The 20921-nt window shown below is 47.7% G+C and overlaps 12 pseudogenes; all 12 read left to right on the top strand.

Annotated features, from left to right (window-relative positions):
• The first annotated feature begins 3971 nt into the window (after positions 1 to 3971).
• LOC143999965 (5S ribosomal RNA) lies at positions 3972 to 4090 on the top strand (annotated as a pseudogene).
• A 701-nt stretch (positions 4091 to 4791) lies between these two features.
• On the top strand, positions 4792 to 4910 carry LOC143999294 (5S ribosomal RNA; annotated as a pseudogene).
• Positions 4911 to 5196: 286 nt separating this feature from the next.
• Positions 5197 to 5315, top strand: LOC143999060 (5S ribosomal RNA; annotated as a pseudogene).
• Positions 5316 to 5475: 160 nt separating this feature from the next.
• LOC144000038 (5S ribosomal RNA) lies at positions 5476 to 5594 on the top strand (annotated as a pseudogene).
• A 2620-nt stretch (positions 5595 to 8214) lies between these two features.
• Positions 8215 to 8333, top strand: LOC143999964 (5S ribosomal RNA; annotated as a pseudogene).
• A 702-nt stretch (positions 8334 to 9035) lies between these two features.
• Positions 9036 to 9154, top strand: LOC143999293 (5S ribosomal RNA; annotated as a pseudogene).
• A 102-nt stretch (positions 9155 to 9256) lies between these two features.
• Positions 9257 to 9375, top strand: LOC143998659 (5S ribosomal RNA; annotated as a pseudogene).
• A 99-nt stretch (positions 9376 to 9474) lies between these two features.
• On the top strand, positions 9475 to 9593 carry LOC143999059 (5S ribosomal RNA; annotated as a pseudogene).
• Positions 9594 to 9753: 160 nt separating this feature from the next.
• Positions 9754 to 9872, top strand: LOC144000036 (5S ribosomal RNA; annotated as a pseudogene).
• Positions 9873 to 11040: 1168 nt separating this feature from the next.
• Positions 11041 to 11159, top strand: LOC143998877 (5S ribosomal RNA; annotated as a pseudogene).
• Positions 11160 to 11481: 322 nt separating this feature from the next.
• LOC143999011 (5S ribosomal RNA) lies at positions 11482 to 11600 on the top strand (annotated as a pseudogene).
• A 100-nt stretch (positions 11601 to 11700) lies between these two features.
• LOC143999357 (5S ribosomal RNA) lies at positions 11701 to 11819 on the top strand (annotated as a pseudogene).
• Positions 11820 to 20921: the final 9102 nt, after the last annotated feature.

The following is a 20921-nucleotide window of genomic DNA, read 5'->3' as shown; positions in this document are numbered from 1 at the left end:
CTCCTTTTCCATGACTGGCACTGTAGTGCAACTTACAGTCGCAGCTGTGGGGTTGTGTCAGTTCCTCAAGGAACAGGTTAAGCAGATGCTTGGCCTCCTTCCCAGTGAGGAAGTGGAGAATTATGCAGAAATACCTCAAATTCTGTGTTTCCTGATTGATGCGATTTCGGATTCTGTCCAACAAGCATCTCGTTTGTCTCTCCTGTTGGTACACATGCGAAGGGCCCTATGGCTAAAGAATTGGGCAAGCTGAGCTATCATGCAAGAAGCATTTGATTGGGTTCCCGTTTAAAGGGGAACATTTGTTTGTAGAAGAATTAGACAAATTCGTCCAAAAAATTTCAGGGGGTAAATCTACTCTCCTTCCAGTCAAAAGGAGCAAACGTCCATCATTTAGGCGTTCTCTCTCTCCCGGAGCATCAAGCTCTAAGCAGTGGTGACGGCCTTCTCAACCCCCCTCTACAGGAAAGGCTCAAGGCCGGGCCCAGGGGCAGAAGAAATCCTGAGGGCGAAAGCCTGCCAAGCAGAGCCCGAAAGCTTCCTTGTGAAGGAGCGCCCCCGCTCGGCCAAGTGGGGGGAAGGCTCTTGCAGTTTGCAGAAGCCTGGCGGGAAGAGATCCGGGATGAGTGGGTGGTCTCTTCGGTATCTCTGGGCTACAAGCTGGAGTTTCAGGAGATTCCACCTTCTCGCTTTCTAAGGTCAAGGATCCCCAGGGACCCAGTAAAGCAAAAACCGCTATTTCTGGCCTTAGATCACTTACTATCCCAGGGGGTGATAGTAGAAGTGGACCCAAAAGAACAGGGTTCAGGGTTTTACTCGAATCTCTTCACCGTTCCAAAGCCAAATGGAAGTGTCAGACCTATCCTGGATCTGAAGGATCTGAACCGGTTTTTACGCATCCGGTCCTTCTGAATACAGTCAATTCGCACTGTGGTCTCCTCCCTGCAAGGGGAGAGTTTATGGCATCAATAGACATCAAGGATGGATATCTCCATGTGCCAATTTTTCCCGCACACCAAAAGAATCTAAGGTTTGCGGTAGAGCGGCGCCATTTTCAATTTGTGGCCTTGCCGTTCGGGCTAGCTACGGCCCCTCGAGTCTTCACAAAGATTCTGGACCCTCTCTTGGCAAACCTAAGAGCTCAGGGTATAGCCGTCATGGCTTATCTAGACGATTTGCTTCTCATAGAGAAAACAGTAGCACTCCTGAACCACAGTGTTACCAGAACGCTAGAACAGCTGGAACGCCTAGGTTGGATTATAAACCTAGAAAAGTCGTCCCTACAGCCTGCTACCAGGTTGGAATACCTGGGTATGGTTATCGACACTGCTCAGGGCAAGGTGTTTCTACCAAGGCCAAAAGCCTTGGCCATTGGGGATCTGGTGCGTCTAATTCTGGGCAGAAGATCTTCCCCCATTCGGTTGTGCATGAGACTCTTTGGGAAAATGGTCGCCTCCTTCGAGGCCGTTCCATTCGCCCAGTTCCACTCAAGGCCTCTGCAAAGATTCATCCTTGCGGCTTGGAACAGGAAGCCCCAGTCCTTGGATCTTCCTATGCGTCTATCCCCAGGGACACGCAAGAGTCTCGTCTAACAAGTCTAAGAGTCTCGTTACAAACCGAGAATTTGCTGAAAGGCAAAACTTTTCTTCCTCTTCCATGGAAGATTATTATGACAAATGGCAGCCTGACAGGCTGGGGAGCAGTGTTGGAGGAGACGTGCTCGCAGTGGAAATGGTCTGCGATCGAGAAGCTATTGCCCATAAATGTCTTGGAGATCCGGGCAGTTTATATGGCTCTCATAAACTGGTCTTTCAGACCTGTTCGGGTTCAGTCCGACAATGCCACAGCAGTGGCCTATATCAATCACCAGGGCGGTACCAGAAGTCTGGTTGTGCAAAAAGAGGTGAATCGTATACTTGTCTGGGCAGAAAGGCATGTTCCATGCCTTTCTGCAGTCTTCATTCCAGGAGTGGAAAATTGGCAGACAGATTTTCTGCGCCGCCAGCAGTTGTGCCTAGGAGAATGGGCTCTGCACCCCGACGTGTTTTGGAACATATGTCGCAGGTGGGGTACTCCAGACGTAGATCTGTTTGCGTCCAGGTTCAACAGAAAACTGGACAAATTCGTGTCAAGGATAAGAGATACACTCGCTCAGGGGTCGGATGCTCTGACAGTTCCCTGGGATCAGTACAATTTGATTTATGCCTTCCCCCCGTGCCCGCTTCTGTCGCGGTTCCTGGGAAGAGTCTAGAGGGAAACAAAGTCGCTTCTTTTGGTAGCCCCGGCTTGGCCCAGGCGACCGTGGTACGCAGAGATCATGAAGTTGGCAGTAGGCAGGCCGTGGATCCTCCCTCTCCGGCCAGATCTGCTCTCACAGGGTCCAATTTACCATGCTGCTTTACACAGTCTGAATTTGACGGTTTGGCTGCTGAGACCCACATTCTGAGAGACCGTGGGCTTTCGGGGCCAGTCCTTTCTACTCTGGTCAATGCCAGAAAGCCGGCCTCCAGGCTTATTTACTACAAAATCTGGAGGGCATATGTTTCCTGTTGTGAACTCAGGGAATGTCATCCTAGAAAGTATGTCATTAGCAGGATCTTGGCCTTCCTCCAGTCAGGCCTAGAAATGAATTTGGCCATAAGCACTATCAAGGTGCATATTTCGGCCTTGTCAGTGTTTTTTCAGAAACCACTTGCATCACATTCCCTGGTGCAGGCTTTCATCCAGGGGGCTATGCGGATAAGGCCGCCAGTCAAACCTCCGGTATGCCCATGGGATCTGAATTTGGTTCTCTCAGCTTTGCAGGGGCAACCTTTTGAACCTTTGCATCAGGCTTCGTTAGTTCTTTTGACTAAAAAATTGGTTTTCTTGGTAGCCATATCCACGGCTAGAAGAGTGTCAGAACTAGCAGCTCTCTCCAGTAAAGAACCGTATCTAATTATTCATAAGGACCTGGTGGTAATGCGTCCCAACAGGTCCTTTCTGCCTAAGGTGGTTTCAGGATTCCATTTGAATCAAGATGTAAGCCTACCATCCTTTTTTCTGGACCCACAGTCTGCAGAAGAAGAATCTTTGCACACTTTGGATGTGGTAAGGGCAATCAGTATCTATCTTCAGGCAACTGCACAGATAAGGAAAACTGATTGCTTATTTATTTTGCCGGAAGGCCCTAGGAAGGGTCAGGTGGCATCAAAATCCACTCTCTCATGGTGGATTAGACAGATTATTTCTCAGGCCTATAGTGTTAAAGGGAAGATCCCTCCTTTTCAAGTGAAAGCGCACTCAACTAGGGCTGTAAGTGCTTCTTGGGCAGTGCATCACCAGGCCTCCCTGGCTCAGATCTGTAAGGCTGCAACTTGGTCATCAGTCCACATATTCACCAGATTCTATCAGGTGGATGTCAGAGGGCAAGAGGATATCGCCTTTGGGCGCAGTGTACTGCAGGCTGCAGTTTAGGTCCTCCGGTCCTTGGCGGTCTATATATTATGATCTGTGTCTCCCTCCCCTCAATCTGAGCATTGCTTTGGGACATCCCACTATGTAATGAAGCTCCGGTGTCCCCTGATGTATGATCAAGAAAATAGGATTTTTATACACAGCTTACCTGTAAAATCCTTTTCTTGAGAGTACATCACGGGACACAGGGCTCCCACCCCTCTTGGGTTTTACGTGGTTTCCTATTGCTTTGCTACAAAACTGAGGTGCCTCCCATATGGGAGGGGTTATATAGGGGAGGAATTCTCCTTAATTGGGGGTTAACCAGTGTCCAATCACCAGAGGTGCCTATATAACCCACTATGTAATGAAGCTCCTGTGTCCCGTGATGTACTCTCAAGAAAAGGATTTTACAGGTAAGCTGTATATAAAAATTCTATTTTTTATGTTGTTGGCGTTGACCTGTTTTTTTTCACTTGTTTCCCAAGATGACCATCTTGGCGTTTGTCAAGAGGGTGAGAGTGCCCAAAGAAAGTGCCTACGGCCAAATCACCCTGAAAGTGCCCGATCTTGTCTGATCTCGGAGGTTAAGCATTGTCGGGCCTGATTAGTAACTGGATGGGAGACCGACTGGGAATACCAGGTGCCGTAGGCTTCTTTTTATGCTGTTGGCGTTGACATTTTTTTTTTTTCCGCTTGTTTCCCAAGGTGACCATCTTGGCATTTGTCAAGAGGGCTGAGAGAGCCCGAAGAAATCTCCTACGGCCACATCACCCTGAAAGCGCCCGATCTCATCTGATCTCGGAGGCTAAGCAGGGTCCGGTCTGGATAGTACCTAATTACAGGTGCCGTAGGAATCTTTTTATATTGTTGGCTTTGACCTGTTTTTTTTTCGCTTGTTTCCCAAGGTGACCATTTTAGCATCTCTCAAGAGTTTTGAGTATGTCCCGAAGCGTTCGCCTAAGGCCACATCACCCTGAAAGCGCCCGATCTCAGAGGCTAAGCAGGGTCAGGGTCAGGGTCAGATGGGAGACCGCCAGGGTCTATGTTGTTGGCGTTGACCTGTTTTTTTTTCACTTTTTTCCCAAGATGACCATCTTGGCATTTGTCAAGAGGGTTGAGAGTGTCTGAATAGAACACCTATGGCCACATCACCCTGAAAGCGCACAATCTCATCTGATCTCAGAGGCCTAGCAGTGTACGGCCTGGTTAATACCTGTATGGGAGACCATCTGTGAATACCAGGTGCCGTAGGCTTCTTTTTATGTTGTTGGTGTTGACCTGTTTATTTTCGCTTGTTTCCCAAGGTGACCATCTTGGCTTTTAAAAAGAGGGTCGAGAGTGCCTAAAGAGATCACCTACGGCCCCATCACCCTGAAAACACCCGATCTTGTCTGATCTCGGAGGCTAAGCCGTGTTGGGCCTGGTTAATACCAGGATAGGAGAACGTCTGGGAATAACAGGTGCCGTAGGCTTCTTTTTATGTTATTGACCTTGACCTGTTTTATTTTTTTCACTTGTTTCCCAAGGTGACCATCTTGGCATTTGTCAAGAGGGTTGAGAGTGCCCGAAGAGATCACCTACGGCCCCATCACCCTGAAAGCGTCCAATCTCGTCTGATCTCGGAGGCTAAACAGTGTCAGGCCTGGTTAGCCATAGGCTTCTTTTTATGTTGTTGGCTTTGACCTGTTTTTTTCGCTTGTTTCTGAAGGCGACCATCTTGGCGTTTGTCAAGAGGGTTGGGCGTGTCTTGAAGAGAATGCTTACGGCCACATCACCCTGAAAGCACCCGATCTCGTCTGATTTCAGAGGCTAAGCAGTGTCAGGCCTGGTTAGTACCTGGATGGGAGACTGCCTGGGAAGACCAGGTGCCATAGAAGGATCTGGCCTGGTTAGTGTCTTGATTGGGAGATCGCCTGGGAATACCGGATGCCGTAGACTTCTTTTTATGTTGTTGGCTTTGACCTGTTTTTTTTAGCTTTTTTCCCAAGGTGAGCATCTTGGCCTTTGTCAAGAGGCTTCAGAGTGCCCAAAGAGAGTGCCTACGGCCAAATCACCCTGAGAGAGCCCAATCTCATCTGATCTTGGAGGCTAAGCAGCGATGGGCCTGGTTAGTACCTGGACGGGAGACAGCCTGGGAATACCAGGTGCCGTAGGCTTCTCATTATGTTGTCGGCGTTGACCTGTGTTTTTTCCCTTTTTTCCCAAGGTGACCATCTTGCCATTTGTCAAGAGGGTTGAGAGTGCACAAAGAAATTGCCTACGGCCACAACACCCTTAAAGCACCCAATCTCGTCTGGTCTCAGAGGCTAAGCAGGGTTGGGCCTGGTTTGTACCTGGATGGGAGACCGCCTGGGTTTTCCAGATGCCGCAGGCTTCTTTTTATGTTGTTGGTGTTGACCTGTTTTTTTTCGCTTGTTTCCCAAAGTGATCATCTTGGCATTTGTCAGGAGGGTAGAGAGTGCTTAAAGAGATCGCTTACAGCAGCATCACCCTGAAAGCACCTTATCTCTTCTGATCTCGGAGGCTAAGAAGGGTTGGGCCTAGTTAGTACTTGAATGGGAGACGGCCTTGGAATACCAGGTGCCGTATTCTTCTTTTCATGTTGTTGGCGTTGACCTGTTTTTTTTCGCTTGTTTCCCAGGGTGACTATCTTGGCATTTTTCAAGAGGGATGAGAGTGCCCAAAGAGATTGCCTATGGGCACATCACCCTGAAAGCACCCAATCTCCTCTGATCTCAGAGGCTAGAAAGGGTCGTGCCTTGTTAATACCTGGATGGGAGACCGCCTGGGAATACTAGGTGCTGTAGGCTTCTTTTTATGTTGTTGGCGTTGACTTGATTTTTTGTTTGCTTCCCAAGGTGACCATCTTGGCGTTTGTCAAGAGGGTTGAGCGTGCCTGAAAAAAATCTACTATGGCTGCATCACCCTGAAGGAGCCCAATCTCATTTGATCTCAGAGGCTAAGCAGGGTTGGGACCTGGTTAGTACCTGGATGGGAGACCGCCTGGGATTTCTCAATGCCATAGGCTTTTTTTTTAAGTTGTTGCTTGATTCCCAAGGTGACCATCTTGGCGTTTGTCAAGAGAGTTGAAAGTGCCTGAAGGGATTGCCTACGGGCAATCTTAGAAGTTGGCAGTAGGCAGGCCGTGGATCCTCCCTCTCCGGCCAGATCTGCTCTCACAGGGTCCAATTTACCATGCTGCTTTACACAGTTTGAATTTGACGGTTTGGCTGCTGAGACCCACATTCTGAGAGACCGTGGGCTTTCGGGGCCAGTCCTTTCTACTCTGGTCAATGCCAGAAAGCCGGCCTCCAGGCTTATTTACTACAAAATCTGGAGGGCATATGTTTCCTGTTGTGAACTCAGGGAATGTCATCCTAGAAAGTATGTCATTAGCAGGATCTTGGCCTTCCTCCAGTCAGGCCTAGAAATGAATTTGGCCATAAGCACTATCAAGGTGCATATTTCGGCCTTGTCAGTGTTTTTTCAGAAACCACTGGCATCACATTCCCTGGTGCGGGCTTTCATCCAGGGGGCTATGCGGATAAGGCCGCCAGTCAAACCTCCGGTATGCCCATGGGATCTGAATTTGGTTCTCTCAGCTTTGCAGGGGCAACCTTTTGAACCTTTGCATCAGGCTTTGTTAGTTCTTTTGACTAAAAAATTGGTTTTCTTGGTAGCCATATCCACGGCTAGAAGAGTGTCAGAACTAGCAGCTCTCTCCAGTAAAGAACCGTATCTAATTATTCATAAGGACCTGGTGGTAATGCGTCCCAACAGGTCCTTTCTGCCTAAGGTGGTTTCAGGATTCCATTTGAATCAAGATGTAAGCCTACCATCCTTTTTTCTGGACCCACAGTCTGCAGAAGAAGAATCTTTGCACACTTTGGATGTGGTAAGGGCAATCAGTATCTATCTTCAGGCAACTGCACAGATAAGGAAAACTGATTGCTTATTTATTTTGCCGGAAGGCCCTAGGAAGGGTCAGGTGGCATCAAAATCCACTCTCTCATGGTGGATTAGACAGATTATTTCTCAGGCCTATAGTGTTAAAGGGAAGATCCCTCCTTTTCAAGTGAAAGCGCACTCAACTAGGGCTGTAAGTGCTTCTTGGGCAGTGCATCACCAGGCCTCCCTGGCTCAGATCTGTAAGGCTGCAACTTGGTCATCAGTCCACATATTCACCAGATTCTATCAGGTGGATGTCAGAGGGCAAGAGGATATCGCCTTTGGGCGCAGTGTACTGCAGGCTGCAGTTTAGGTCCTCCGGTCCTTGGCGGTCTATATATTATGATCTGTGTCTCCCTCCCCTCAATCTGAGCATTGCTTTGGGACATCCCACTATGTAATGAAGCTCCTGTGTCCCCTGATGTATGATCAAGAAAATAGGATTTTTATACACAGCTTACCTGTAAAATCCTTTTCTTGAAAGTACATCACGGGACACAGGGCTCCCACCCCTCTTGGGTTTTACGTGGTTTCCTATTGCTTTGCTACAAAACTGAGGTGCCTCCCATATGGGAGGGGTAATATAGGGGAGGAATTCTCCTTAATTGGGGGTTAACCAGTGTCCAATCACCAGAGGTGCCTATATAACCCACTATGTAATGAAGCTCCTGTGTCCCGTGATGTACTCTCAAGAAAAGGATTTTACAGGTAAGCTGTATATAAAAATTCTATTTTTTATGTTGTTGGCGTTGACCTGTTTTTTTTCACTTGTTTCCCAAGATGACCATCTTGGCGTTTGTCAAGAGGGTGAGAGTGCCCAAAGAAAGTGCCTACGGCCAAATCACCCTGAAAGTGCCCGATCTTGTCTGATCTCGGAGGTTAAGCATTGTCGGGCCTGATTAGTAACTGGATGGGAGACCGACTGGGAATACCAGGTGCCGTAGGCTTCTTTTTATGCTGTTGGCGTTGACATTTTTTTTTTTTTCCGCTTGTTTCCCAAGGTGACCATCTTGGCATTTGTCAAGAGGGCTGAGAGAGCCCGAAGAAATCTCCTACGGCCACATCACCCTGAAAGCGCCCGATCTCATCTGATCTCGGAGGCTAAGCAGGGTCCGGTCTGGATAGTACCTAATTACAGGTGCCGTAGGAATCTTTTTATATTGTTGGCTTTGACCTGTTTTTTTTTCGCTTGTTTCCCAAGGTGACCATTTTAGCATCTGTCAAGAGTTTTGAGTATGTCCCGAAGCATTCGCCTAAGGCCACATCACCCTGAAAGCGCCCGATCTCAGAGGCTAAGCAGGGTCAGGGTCAGGGTCAGATGGGAGACCGCCAGGGTCTATGTTGTTGGCGTTGACCTGTTTTTTTTTCACTTTTTTCCCAAGATGACCATCTTGGCATTTGTCAAGAGGGTTGAAAGTGTCTGAATAGAACACCTAAGGCCACATCACCCTGAAAGCGCACAATCTCATCTGATCTCAGAGGCCTAGCAGTGTACGGCCTGGTTAATACCTGTATGGGAGACCATCTGTGAATACCAGGTGCCGTAGGCTTCTTTTTATGTTGTTGGTGTTGACCTGTTTATTTTCGCTTGTTTCCCAAGGTGACCATCTTGGCTTTTAAAAAGAGGGTCGAGAGTGCCTAAAGAGATCACCTACGGCCCCATCACCCTGAAAACACCCGATCTTGTCTGATCTCGGAGGCTAAGCCGTGTTGGGCCTGGTTAATACCAGGATAGGAGAACGTCTGGGAATAACAGGTGCCGTAGGCTTCTTTTTATGTTATTGACCTTGACCTGTTTTTTTTTTTCACTTGTTTCCCAAGGTGACCATCTTGGCATTTGTCAAGAGGGTTGAGAGTGCCCGAAGAGATCACCTACGGCCCCATCACCCTGAAAGCGTCCAATCTCGTCTGATCTCGGAGGCTAAACAGTGTCAGGCCTGGTTAGTACCTGGATGGGAGACCGCCTGGGAATACCAGGTGCCATAGGCTTCTTTTTATGTTGTTGGCTTTGACCTGTTTTTTTCGCTTGTTTCTGAAGGCGACCATCTTGGCGTTTGTCAAGAGGGTTGGGCGTGTCTTGAAGAGAATGCTTACGGCCACATCACCCTGAAAGCACCCGATCTCGTCTGATTTCAGAGGCTAAGCAGTGTCAGGCCTGGTTAGTACCTGGATGGGAGACTGCCTGGGAAGACCAGGTGCCATAGAAGGATCTGGCCTGGTTAGTGTCTTGATTGGGAGATCGCCTGGGAATACCGGATGCCGTAGACTTCTTTTTATGTTGTTGGCTTTGACCTGTTTTTTTTAGCTTTTTTCCCAAGGTGAGCATCTTGGCCTTTGTCAAGAGGCTTCAGAGTGCCCAAAGAGAGTGCCTACGGCCAAATCACCCTGAGAGAGCCCAATCTCATCTGATCTTGGAGGCTAAGCAGCGATGGGCCTGGTTAGTACCTGGACGGGAGACAGCCTGGGAATACCAGGTGCCGTAGGCTTCTCATTATGTTGTCGGCGTTGACCTGTGTTTTTTCCCTTTTTTCCCAAGGTGACCATCTTGCCATTTGTCAAGAGGGTTGAGAGTGCACAAAGAAATTGCCTACGGCCACAACACCCTTAAAGCACCCAATCTCGTCTGGTCTCAGAGGCTAAGCAGGGTTGGGCCTGGTTTGTACCTGGATGGGAGACCGCCTGGGTTTTCCAGATGCCGCAGGCTTCTTTTTATGTTGTTGGTGTTGACCTGTTTTTTTTCGCTTGTTTCCCAAAGTGATCATCTTGGCATTTGTCAAGAGGGTAGAGAGTGCTTAAAGAGATCGCTTACAGCAGCATCACCCTGAAAGCACCCTATCTCTTCTGATCTCGGAGGCTAAGAAGGGTTGGGCCTAGTTAGTACTTGAATGGGAGACGGCCTTGGAATACCAGGTGCCGTATTCTTCTTTTCATGTTGTTGGCGTTGACCTGTTTTTTTTCGCTTGTTTCCCAGGGTGACTATCTTGGCATTTTTCAAGAGGGATGAGAGTGCCCAAAGAGATTGCCTATGGGCACATCACCCTGAAAGCACCCAATCTCCTCTGATCTCAGAGGCTAGAAAGGGTCGTGCCTTGTTAATACCTGGATGGGAGACCGCCTGGGAATACTAGGTGCTGTAGGCTTCTTTTTATGTTGTTGGCGTTGACTTGATTTTTTGTTTGCTTCCCAAGGTGACCATCTTGGCGTTTGTCAAGAGGGTTGAGCGTGCCTGAAAAAATCTACTATGGCTGCATCACCCTGAAGGAGCCCAATCTCATTTGATCTCAGAGGCTAAGCAGGGTTGGGACCTGGTTAGTACCTGGATGGGAGACCGCCTGGGATTTCTCAATGCCATAGGCTTTTTTTTTAAGTTGTTGCTTGATTCCCAAGGTGACCATCTTGGCGTTTGTCAAGAGGGTTGAAAGTGCCTGAAGGGATTGCCTACGGGCACATCACCCTGAAAGCACCCGATCTCATTTGATGTTGGAGGCTAAGAAGAATCAGGCCTTGTTAGTACGCGGATGGGAGACCGCCTGGGAATACCAGGTGTCGTAGGCTTCTTTTTATGTTGTTGGCGTTGACCTGTTTTTTTTAGCTTGTTTCCCAAGGTCACCATCTTGGTGTTTGTCAAGAGGGTTGAGGGTGCCTGAAGAGATTGCCTATGGCCACATCACTCTGAAAGCACCCAATCTTGTCTGATCTTGGAGGCTAAGAATAGTCAGGCCTGGTTAGTACCTGGATGGGAGACCACCTGGGAATACCAGTTATTGTAGGCTTCTTTTTATGTTGTTGGCGTTGATTCGTTTGTTTTTTTCCGCTTGTTTCCCAAGGTGACCATCTTGGCATTTGTCAAGAGGGTTGAGAGGTGCCCAAAGAGATCGCTTACAGCAGCATCACACTGAAAAAGCCCTAGCTCTTCTTATCTCTGAGGCTAAGAAGGGTTGGGCCTAGTTAGTACCTGGATGGGAGATGGCGTTGGAATACTAGGTGCCGTATTCTTCTTTTTATGTTGTTGACATTGACCTGTCTTTTTTCGCTTGTATCTCAAGGTGACTATCTTGGCATTTGTCAAGAGGGTTGAGAGTGCCCAAAGAGATTGCATATGGGCACATAACCCTGAAAGCGCCCGATCTCCTCTGATCTCAGAGGCTAAACAGGGTTGGGCCTTGCTAGTACCTGGATTGGAGACAACCTGGGAATACTAGGTGCTGTAGGCTTCTTTTTATGTTGTTGGCGTTGACTTGTTTTTGTTTTGTTTGTTTACCAAGGTGACCATCTTGGTGTTTGTCAAGAGGGTTGAGAGTGCCTGAAGAGCTTGCCTATGGCCACATAACCCTGAAAGCACCAGATCTCGTCTGATCTCAGAGACTAAACAGGGTCGGGCCTTGTTAATACCTGGATGAGAGACCACCTGGGAATACTAGGTGCTGTAGACTTCTTTTTATGTTGGTGTTGACTTGTTTTTTTTTTTTTTTTTTCCCAAGGTGATCATCTTGGCGTTTGTCAAGAGAGTTGAGAGTGCCTGAAGTTATTGGCTACGGCCACATCCCCCTGAATCTGTTCCATCTCGTCTGATCTTGGAGGCTAAGCAGGGTCGGGCCTGGTTAATGCCTGGATGGGAGACCGCCTGGGAATACCAAGTGTCGTAGGCTTCTTTTTTTTTTTCAAATATAATTTTTTCTCCAAACAGGGGAAGACGGTCCCCCGAGTACATAATGCAACAGAGAAATACAGAGCAAAAAGCAGCTGAACAATACTTGATACAGGTATATTCGCAACTGTGAGTCTGCCTTCCATCAATCATAATGATTCAAGGCACGGATAAAGTACTGTACCAAGATCCAGGGTCACACAAACCCCAGGTCCCTCCGGCATAATCCATCCAGAGGGGGGGTGGGGCCGTCATTCCCAATTTTCCACTTTTTCCAAAAGAGAGAGTGGGTGGAGGGGGTGAGAGATAGGGGAGGAAGGCAGAAAAGAGAAGGGGTGAAAGATCAGGAAAGGAGAAGAGGGGACGAGACACAATGGCAGCCACTGTCCAAGGGGCCAGTCAAGGAAAGCTCAGAGCATTAAGGTGATAGCAGGCGACATCCTTCCAGCGAGAATATAAAGGTATTCCAGATGTCCCAGGTTTGTTTAAAAAATTCTTCTTTACCTTGTGATGTGAGGATCAAGTCCTCCATTTTTTTTAATGTCCTCTATTTTCCTAAGCCAGTGAGTAATGAAAGGGGGGGAACATTTTTTCCAATAGAGAGGGATGCAGGATTTCGCCGCATTTATCACATGCCGTAAAATTTATTTTTTTGTACTTCTTAATGGGAATCTGTCAATGGTGCAAGAGAAAGAATGCAGCCTCTTCCGGGATGGAGAAGTCTGTGAATTTTTGTGTTATGCATCGGATCGCTGTCCAGAAGTCCACCAAGCTGGGGCAGGACCAAAAAATGTGGATCAACGTGCCCTCTTCTTCTCCACACCTCCAGCATATGTTCGAGGAAGAGGGGAATTATTTATGCAGCTTTGATGGTGTCAAATACCACCTGGTGAGAAGTTTAAAATTTGTCTCCTGTATCTTCGTGCACAGCGAGGTTTTGAGAGTCAAAGTGATAATGCGTTGTCTCTGTGCTGGGGAAAACGAGCAATTAAGGTCCTTTTCCCAGTTGGACAGGCAGGTTAAGTGTGGGTGATCTGTTTGAGAGAGAATGTGGACCAAAGGGCCTTTGCTCCTGCATAGAGCCTCAAACTCCGTCTGAGGGCGTGCGAAAGTTTGAGTATTGGGGATGGAATGGAAAAAATGATGTTGTTGCGCCGCTCTCCAAAAAGGCATTTGGAAAAGCCCTGTCGGATCTGTTAGGGTTGAGAAAGAAGGTCATTTTCCATCAATGACGAATTTAGACGCATGGTCTAGGTTGGAATTTCTAAGTGGGTCCCCGGTTCCAAGTTCGGATGGCCACGTATAGGGAATAGGGGGGAAGTCAAAGACGTGAGTGTGTTTTGGGTAGCAATCAGGTGACTGACTTTCAATGAAGCCCCTATAGTGGGATGTGACGTCAATTCTGTGGGTAAATCCTTATAGCACCACATGGTGCTTCTTAGCGGAATTTGGGAGTGAGATTGTCCTAGTAGCACCCAGAGCTTAGAAAGTTTGTTTCCATTCCAGTCCAATACACGCCCCAGATGGGAGGCCAGGTAGTAGCATCGCAAGTCAGGGAGAACCAACCCTCCCTGTTGTTTAGACAATGTCAGCTGTGACCACTTAAATCTGGGATTTTTGTGGGCCCAGTTAAATTGAGTGAGCAGGGATTGAGCTTGCTTAAAAAACGGGACTGGAATCTGGATCGGGAGAGCTTGGAAAAGATAGGTAAATTTAGGGAGTATGTTCATTTTAATGAGATTGCATCTCCTGAACCAGGAATGGAGGCCAGAATGCCACCCGTGAAGCAAACTGCGGATCTTAGTGACAAGGGGTGGGGGGAAGTTCAACATAAACGTACGCGCGTTGTCCTGTGGAATGTAAGTACCTAAGTACTTAAGGGCTGTATGGGTCCATTTAAATCGAAAATTGGACTACAAGTCTAGTAACGTTTGCGGGCGGACTTCGACCCCCATGGCCTCTGATTTCAAGAAGTATCCCGTATATCTGGAATTCCCGAAGGAGATTTGGCAAGGAAACTCTGGGATTCGTCAACGAGAACAGCATGTCATCTACGTAGGCAGATGTCAATAGTACCGATTTGGAGTCGCGTTATGTCTGAGTTTTGTCGAATTGTGGAGAGAAAGGGTTCCAATGACAGTGCGAATAACTGGGGCGACAGGGGGCAACCCTGTCTGGTCCCATTCCCGATGTCAAGGGGAGATGAGAGCACCCCATTCGCTTTGAGTTGAGCTGAAGGGCGTGAGTATATCTTACTTATCCATGCCAACATCCGTTCACTCAGACCTATATGGCGAAGGACCGAGAACATGAATGTCCATTTGACCCGATCAAAAGCCTTCTCGGCATCAGTACTCACGAAAAGACAAGGGGTCCCAGGTGACTTTGCTTTATGGACCAGGGTAAGCACCTTAATGGTGTTGTCCCTATCTTCCCTGGTGGGAATAAAACCTAACTGGTCAATATGTATAAGGGACTGCAAGTGCTGTGCCAATCACGTGGCAAGGATTTTAGAGAATCGTTTTAGGACCGAATTTAGGAGGGAAATTGGTCTGTAGCTCCCACATAGGCCCGGGTCTTTGCCCTCCTTAGGTATCAACGAGATGTGGGCTCTAAGGGTATGCTCAGGAAAATCCCCATTCAAGCTCAGAGTATTCAATAAATTCACCAAGCGCGGGCCGAGAATAGGGAGGAAGGTCTTATAGTATTGTGCGGTATATCCGTCAGGGCCCGGAGCCTTACCCACCTTCGGAGGTCCCACGGCCATCTGGACTTCTTCCAGTGTGATCGGGTTGGTAGACCAGAACCGGTTACATATCTGTCTATATTGTCCTGTCCGGACCCTGAATCGGGCAGGTTGTAGAGATCAGAGTAGCATTTTTCAAAGACTTTGGCTATTTGGGTTGGGGTAGAGCCCCTCTGGCCATTCTCATCTATCAACTGTTGTATGTAAGAGGCAGATTTCAACTCCTTTACTGACCTGGCAAAGATTTTTCCGCATTTGTCCCCTGATTCCTACATCAGTTTACGACAAAACTGGAGTACTGCTTTCGCTTTATAATGGAGTAGGTCAGTAATCTGGGTACGGAGTGTCCCCAATTCAATCTCTAAGGTCCGTGAGGGGGCATGTTTATGTTTCGCTTCCACAGAGGCAAGTTCACAAAACAGATTAGCAATTTGTTCCTTCTGTGTTCGTTTGATGCGTGCCCCGTGCCTGATAAGTACCCTGCGGAGTACTGACTTGTGAGCCTCCCAAATTATCCCCGGGTCACAGTCCTGCGTTTAGTTTTCTTGGAAATAAAGGTCCAATTCCCTGGTCACATCTGCTAAAACTTCCGGTATCTGGAGGAGGCTCTCATTAAGGTGCCAGAATAGAGTCCTAGGTGAGGGGTTCCTAGAGAGGGTGTAGGTAAGGGCTACAGGAGCGTGGTCAGACCAAGTAATATGGCCGATGGAGGAAGAGCTCACCAAGTGCAGTTGGTCATGTGGAATCAAGAAGAAGTCTATCCTCAAGTATGATTTGTGAGGGGAAGAGCAAAAAGAGTAGTCCCTTTCCCCGGAGTGTTGCAGACACCAGATATCAACTAATTGGTCATTCAGTAAGCACTTAGTAATCCGCTTTCTAGAGTAAATGAGGAGCGAGGAGCAAGAGGCAGAAGTGTCAACTGATGGCGAAAGGGGACATTAAAGTCCCCACCTAATATCAACTGGCCCTCCCGAAAGTCACATCATCTGTGCAGGGTAGTTCTGAGGAATGTGTCTTGGTGATCATTGGGAGCGTACACAGTGGCAAATGTAAAAAGGAGCTCTCCAATGTGGCCCCTAAGAAAAAGATATCGGCCCCCAGGGTCCACCAGAGAATCCTGGAGAACCGAGGGGAGCCTGCTAGAGATCAGAATGGAGATTCCCTTGGTCTTAGAGGAGGGGTTAGTAGAGTGGTAGACCTTAGCGAAGGATCTTGACTGTAGAAAGGGGAGGCTAGTATTTTTAAAATGTGTTTCTTGTATAAAGGCCACATCAGTACAGGAAGTCTTCAGTTCTCACAGGAGGATCCACCGTTTTTCAGAGGAGTTCAGTCCCTTAACGTTTAGAGAGGTGACCTTGACTGAGTCTGCCATCGGTCCTCGGGGAGGGGAAGGGGGACGTCCGAGAAAAGCAAAGAAAGTTGAACCAAGGTAGGTATTGGGTAGGTAATGGATGGCGGGAACTAAGGGGGAAAAAGGAAGGGCAAATGGAAGGAAAGGTAAGGGGAAAAAGAGGCCGGGCACCTCAACCCCAGGGGGAGAGGGAAATTAAGGGTTGTCCGCACTCAACAGTACAGGAATTGTATACTAAAACAGCACAATTATGCTATAGCGTTTACCAGATGTACACTGGGTTTAAAGCGCCGTCCTACTTGGGTTGGTGGGTAGACAGGTCGGAGAGGGAGCCCCCGGATCCCAGTCCCCCCAGTCCCGGCAGTGGTAAATGTCACGTCTGATACCGGTATGCAAATAAAAGACAATCAGTAACATCATAGAACCAAAAAACAATAGTATAATTAAAACAGAGGTAGAGCATAGAACTGTCAGCACTGAGGGGTCTCCTCAGCTCGCCCTAAATGTAGGCATGCACGAGGGAGCCCGTCACAACAGAAAAGGCATCACAGAATGGGATCCACCACCCCCCGTCCCATACCCCAAAAGTACATGCAGCCCCCGAACAAATGTATTTCTCTCTTTGGCAGATTGTCCTCCCCTTACCCCCTCTCCTCCATCCACGCCCCAGGGGAAAAGGGGGAGGGAAGGGGGAAAAGAGGGGGGTAAGGGGGGAAAGGGGGAGTGAAATGGGGGAGGGAAGGGGGGAGGGAAGGGAAGGGGGTAAGGGAGGGAAGGGGGGAGGGAAGGAGGGGCAGCAAAGGAGAGGGGACAAACATGCGGAAAGGTCAAGTCCTTTAGCGTGCTCACACCAGCAACCACCCGGACCCCATAAGTTTCAACTCCTCCCCTCCATGGTCACCACATGAAGATGAAAGAGGAGCAGCCCTGGTCGGTGCATGGAGAATCCGGCAGGCAAGGGGCTGGGGCCACCATCCCTCCATCCAACGGGAGACTTCACCCGAGCAGCAGTTCTGGTGCCCGCCAATTAGTGTCTCTCCTGCATCACCATCGGGGGCTGTGTAGAGCATCCAGAGGGAGGCTGGGACCGCCAAAACAGTAAGGGGTAAATCCTCCAGGGGGGTCCAGAGTCAAACTGGAGGGAAGCAGTGTCTCGCACCAATAGGCTCAATAAGTAAGTCATCCAGGGTGTCCCCGAAAGCTGCAGAAGGCAATGTCGGCAAAGAGTAGGTGGGGGCCAGAGGGGGGGACGAGGGGCGCAACCAGGGAGAGGGGACACATATGCAGGAATGTCAAGCCCTTCCAGTACAGCGCACTAGGTATCACTTAGACCCCCCAAAGTGCAACTCCCCCCTCTAAGGTCAAGACTCCAGAAGGCAAGATGAGCCGCCCTGGTCTGTACATGAAAGAACCTGCTGCCAAGGGGTTGGGGCCATCATCCCTTCCTCCAATGGGAGATGCCACCTGTCAAGTGGTGCCCCTCCGACAATGTTGTCGGGGTATATGTGGAGCATCCAGGGGGAGGCAGGGACCAGCCAAACAGTGAGGGGTAACGCCTCCAATGGGGACCGGTGTCAGACAGGAGGATAGCGGTGTCTTGTACAAGTTGGTTAATTAGACAAGTCATCCAGTGTGTTCCTGTGAGCAGCGGAAGGAAAGGTCGGTAAGGATTATGAATGGGTGGGGGCCAGGGAGTGCATAAAACTGCCACCAGATGACCGGGGCAGAGAGGGCAAGGGGATGAAAGTCAGATCTGGTAGGTGGGGGGGGGGTGAGGAGTCTCACTCATATTACTCACGTTGGCCATCCCTTGAAGCTGAGCTCTCTGCATACCCAGGATGTTCTTCTGTATAATCTAGCCTATCTGTATACATTAGCCTGTCTTTTGTACACATTAGCCTCTCTGTATCAACTAGCCGGTCTTCTGTATACACTAGTCCGTCCCTAGCTTGTCTTTTATACACATAGTCTCTCGGTATACCCCGCCTTTCTGTATACATCTTTATACCCTAGCCTCTATGTATAATCTTGCCTCTCATTATACCCCAGCCTGTATTCTGTTTACCCAATTTTGTCTTTTATATAAACTAGCCTGTCTACTGTATAACTTAGCTTCTCATTATACCCCGGCCTCACTGTCAGCTTGTCTCTGTACACTAGCCTCTCTGTTTTCCCTAGTCTCTCTGTTTAAAATAGCCTCTCTGTATACACTAGTCTGTCCGTATACTTTAGCAAGTCTGCACACACTAGCCTCTTTGTGTAAAACAGCCTCTCCCTCTGTATAACCTCACCTCCATCTCTGCATATCCAGTACGTTCTTCTGTATAATCTAGCCTGTCTTTTGTACACATTAGCCTCTCTGTATAAACTAGCTGGTCTTCTGTATACACTATTCCGTCTGTATACACTAGCAAGTCTGTGTAACCCGGTCTCTCTCTCCCTAGAAAACACCAACCCTGGCCCTGGCAGAGGAGGAGGGTTTAATAGTCCCTCAGACTCCTCCCACAAATACGGGCTGGCCTGCGGCCAGCCTTCCCACTTGTAATCGGAGTCTTCAAGTGGGAAATGCGATATTACTTAACCACTTCCCACCCGGCCAATGCACATATACGGCCGGGTGGGAGCCGTCTACTTCTGATAGGACGTTCAGGAATGTCAATCAGGGCTCTGTGATTGGCCCTCCTGATCACATGACGGCCGTGTCCAATCACGGCCGTCATGTGATGTAAACAAACAGCCGGTTGCTAGGCAATCGGCTCCTCCTCTCCTCACACAGAAGTCATCACTGAGGAGAGGAGAGTAGATTGCTGCAGCCGGCTGATGATCAGTGAGTATGAGCTGTTTTTTACAGCTTTTTACTCACTGATCTTCAGTCTAGTGTAAACACACAACACACCACACAGTGTAAACACAGTCCCCACATATGTCCCCATAACACACATGTCCCCAAAAAATAAAAACACATGTCCCTAATAATAAAAACATGTCCCCCACATATGTCCCACTAAAATCACTTGTCCCAATGATTATGTGCACACATATGTACGTGATCACCTGCACACATATGTACATGATCATTTGCGTACATATGTCCGTGATCACACAAACCAATTATTATACACTTAACGGATTTTTTTTTACCAAAAACATGTAGCAGAATACATTTTGGCTTAAATTTATGACAAAATTTGATTTTATTGGATTTCTTTTAAAATAGAAAAAAGAAAATATTGTTTTTTTTCCAAATTTCCGCTTTTTTGCGCTTATATCGCAAAAAATAAAAAACGGAGTCGTGAATAAATACCACCAAAATAAATCTCTATTTGTGCGAACAAAATGATAAAAATTTCATTTGGGTACAGTGTAGCATGACCGCGCAATTGTCACTGAAAGCGCTAGAGCGATGAAAGCTGAAAATTGGGCTGGGAAGGAAGGGGGCGAAAGTGCCCTGTATTGTAGTGGTTAAGAACCAAGGCCTGAGGTGTGCCATGGCCTGGATGGTCAGTATGCTTGAAAAGAGGGCAAAAAGACACAAGTATAGGTGGAAAAGGAAAGGTAAAGATCCCATCCATAAAATGACATATGCCCAAACGCCAACTGTAAGTTACCGCTGTGAGAGTAGAACCCACCGACTCTTGACCTGAAGATGAGAAGGAACCCCTTAAGAGCCTGCAAGCTACGCAAACCCAAATGAATGTCCCGTGAAGGATAGGATGAGCCTGATGCCCAAGGTAACCCAGACATGAGAATGAACTTCTTGTGAATGAGAGGATACGTGGGGAAAAGGGAGCAAGGGCTGACCCGAAGAACCCTACAAGAAGATGGCTGAGCAGACTGAAAAAACCCAACACAAGACTGCCTGGGGTATACAGTGAGGCTATTATAATTGGAATGAGGCTGGGGTAATAAGATTGGCTTGGGTATACGGCGAGGTAGACCCTAGAAAAGAAACAGAAATCAGAAAAGTCAAACAAGGTAATACAGATAGGCTAATGTTATTCCCCTGAGCCTGGTGTATACAGAAGAATGGATAGTGTATACAGAGAGGCTAGTGTGTACAGATGACAAGCTATTGTTTACAGATAGGCTTGTGTATACAGAAGAGAGTCTGGGGAATTCAGTGAGGCTAGTGTATGCAGAGAGGCTGGGACACCGAGACTATTGTAAAAAGAAGGCAGGCTAGTGTATATAGGTTACGGGCACGTGTATACAGAAGACAGAGAGGCTAGTCTATATAGAGGGACTGGTGTACACAGAAAGATTACTGTATACAGAAAGGCTAGCGTGTACAGAAGACATGATTTTATTTTTTGCTAATGCAACTACATCTAAATCATGTAAAGAGTTACAGTGCTTTTTTCATATTTGGTGCTGTTAAAAGGTCAGTAGTGTGTTGTCAGTGGTGATATCAATGTGACAGTTAATGTAGAGAACTACATATATAAAAAATAGAGCAAAAGAGTGCTAAGTTTATTTTGTTAAGTCATTGACTGATAGACGTTAAGTAATTGGCCGTTATTGGTTTGGCAGTACATGGTTTATTTTGATGTAAGATAGTTTTATTCTCTACCTATAGCCGAGTTTTAGACGACTTTATTATTAGCATTAGTCGCATTAATCATATTTATTATGCAGAGTGTAAGTATTGTAGTGAGACGATATTGCTTTTGAAAGATTTGTATTATTATACATAGCATTGTTAGTAGACCAATAGGACAATTTACATGGCTTAATATTGCAGAGCGTAATTTAACAGGAAAGAAATCCAAAGCGTTAGTTGCAGTAGCTTC

Source organism: Lithobates pipiens, unplaced genomic scaffold (genome assembly GCF_037356315.1).
Source record: "Lithobates pipiens isolate NorthernLeopardFrog02 unplaced genomic scaffold, aLitPip1_a1.2 Scaffold_19, whole genome shotgun sequence".
In the NCBI taxonomy this organism is placed as follows: domain Eukaryota; kingdom Metazoa; phylum Chordata; class Amphibia; order Anura; family Ranidae; genus Lithobates; species Lithobates pipiens.
This window is presented reverse-complemented; position numbering and strand designations above follow the sequence as displayed.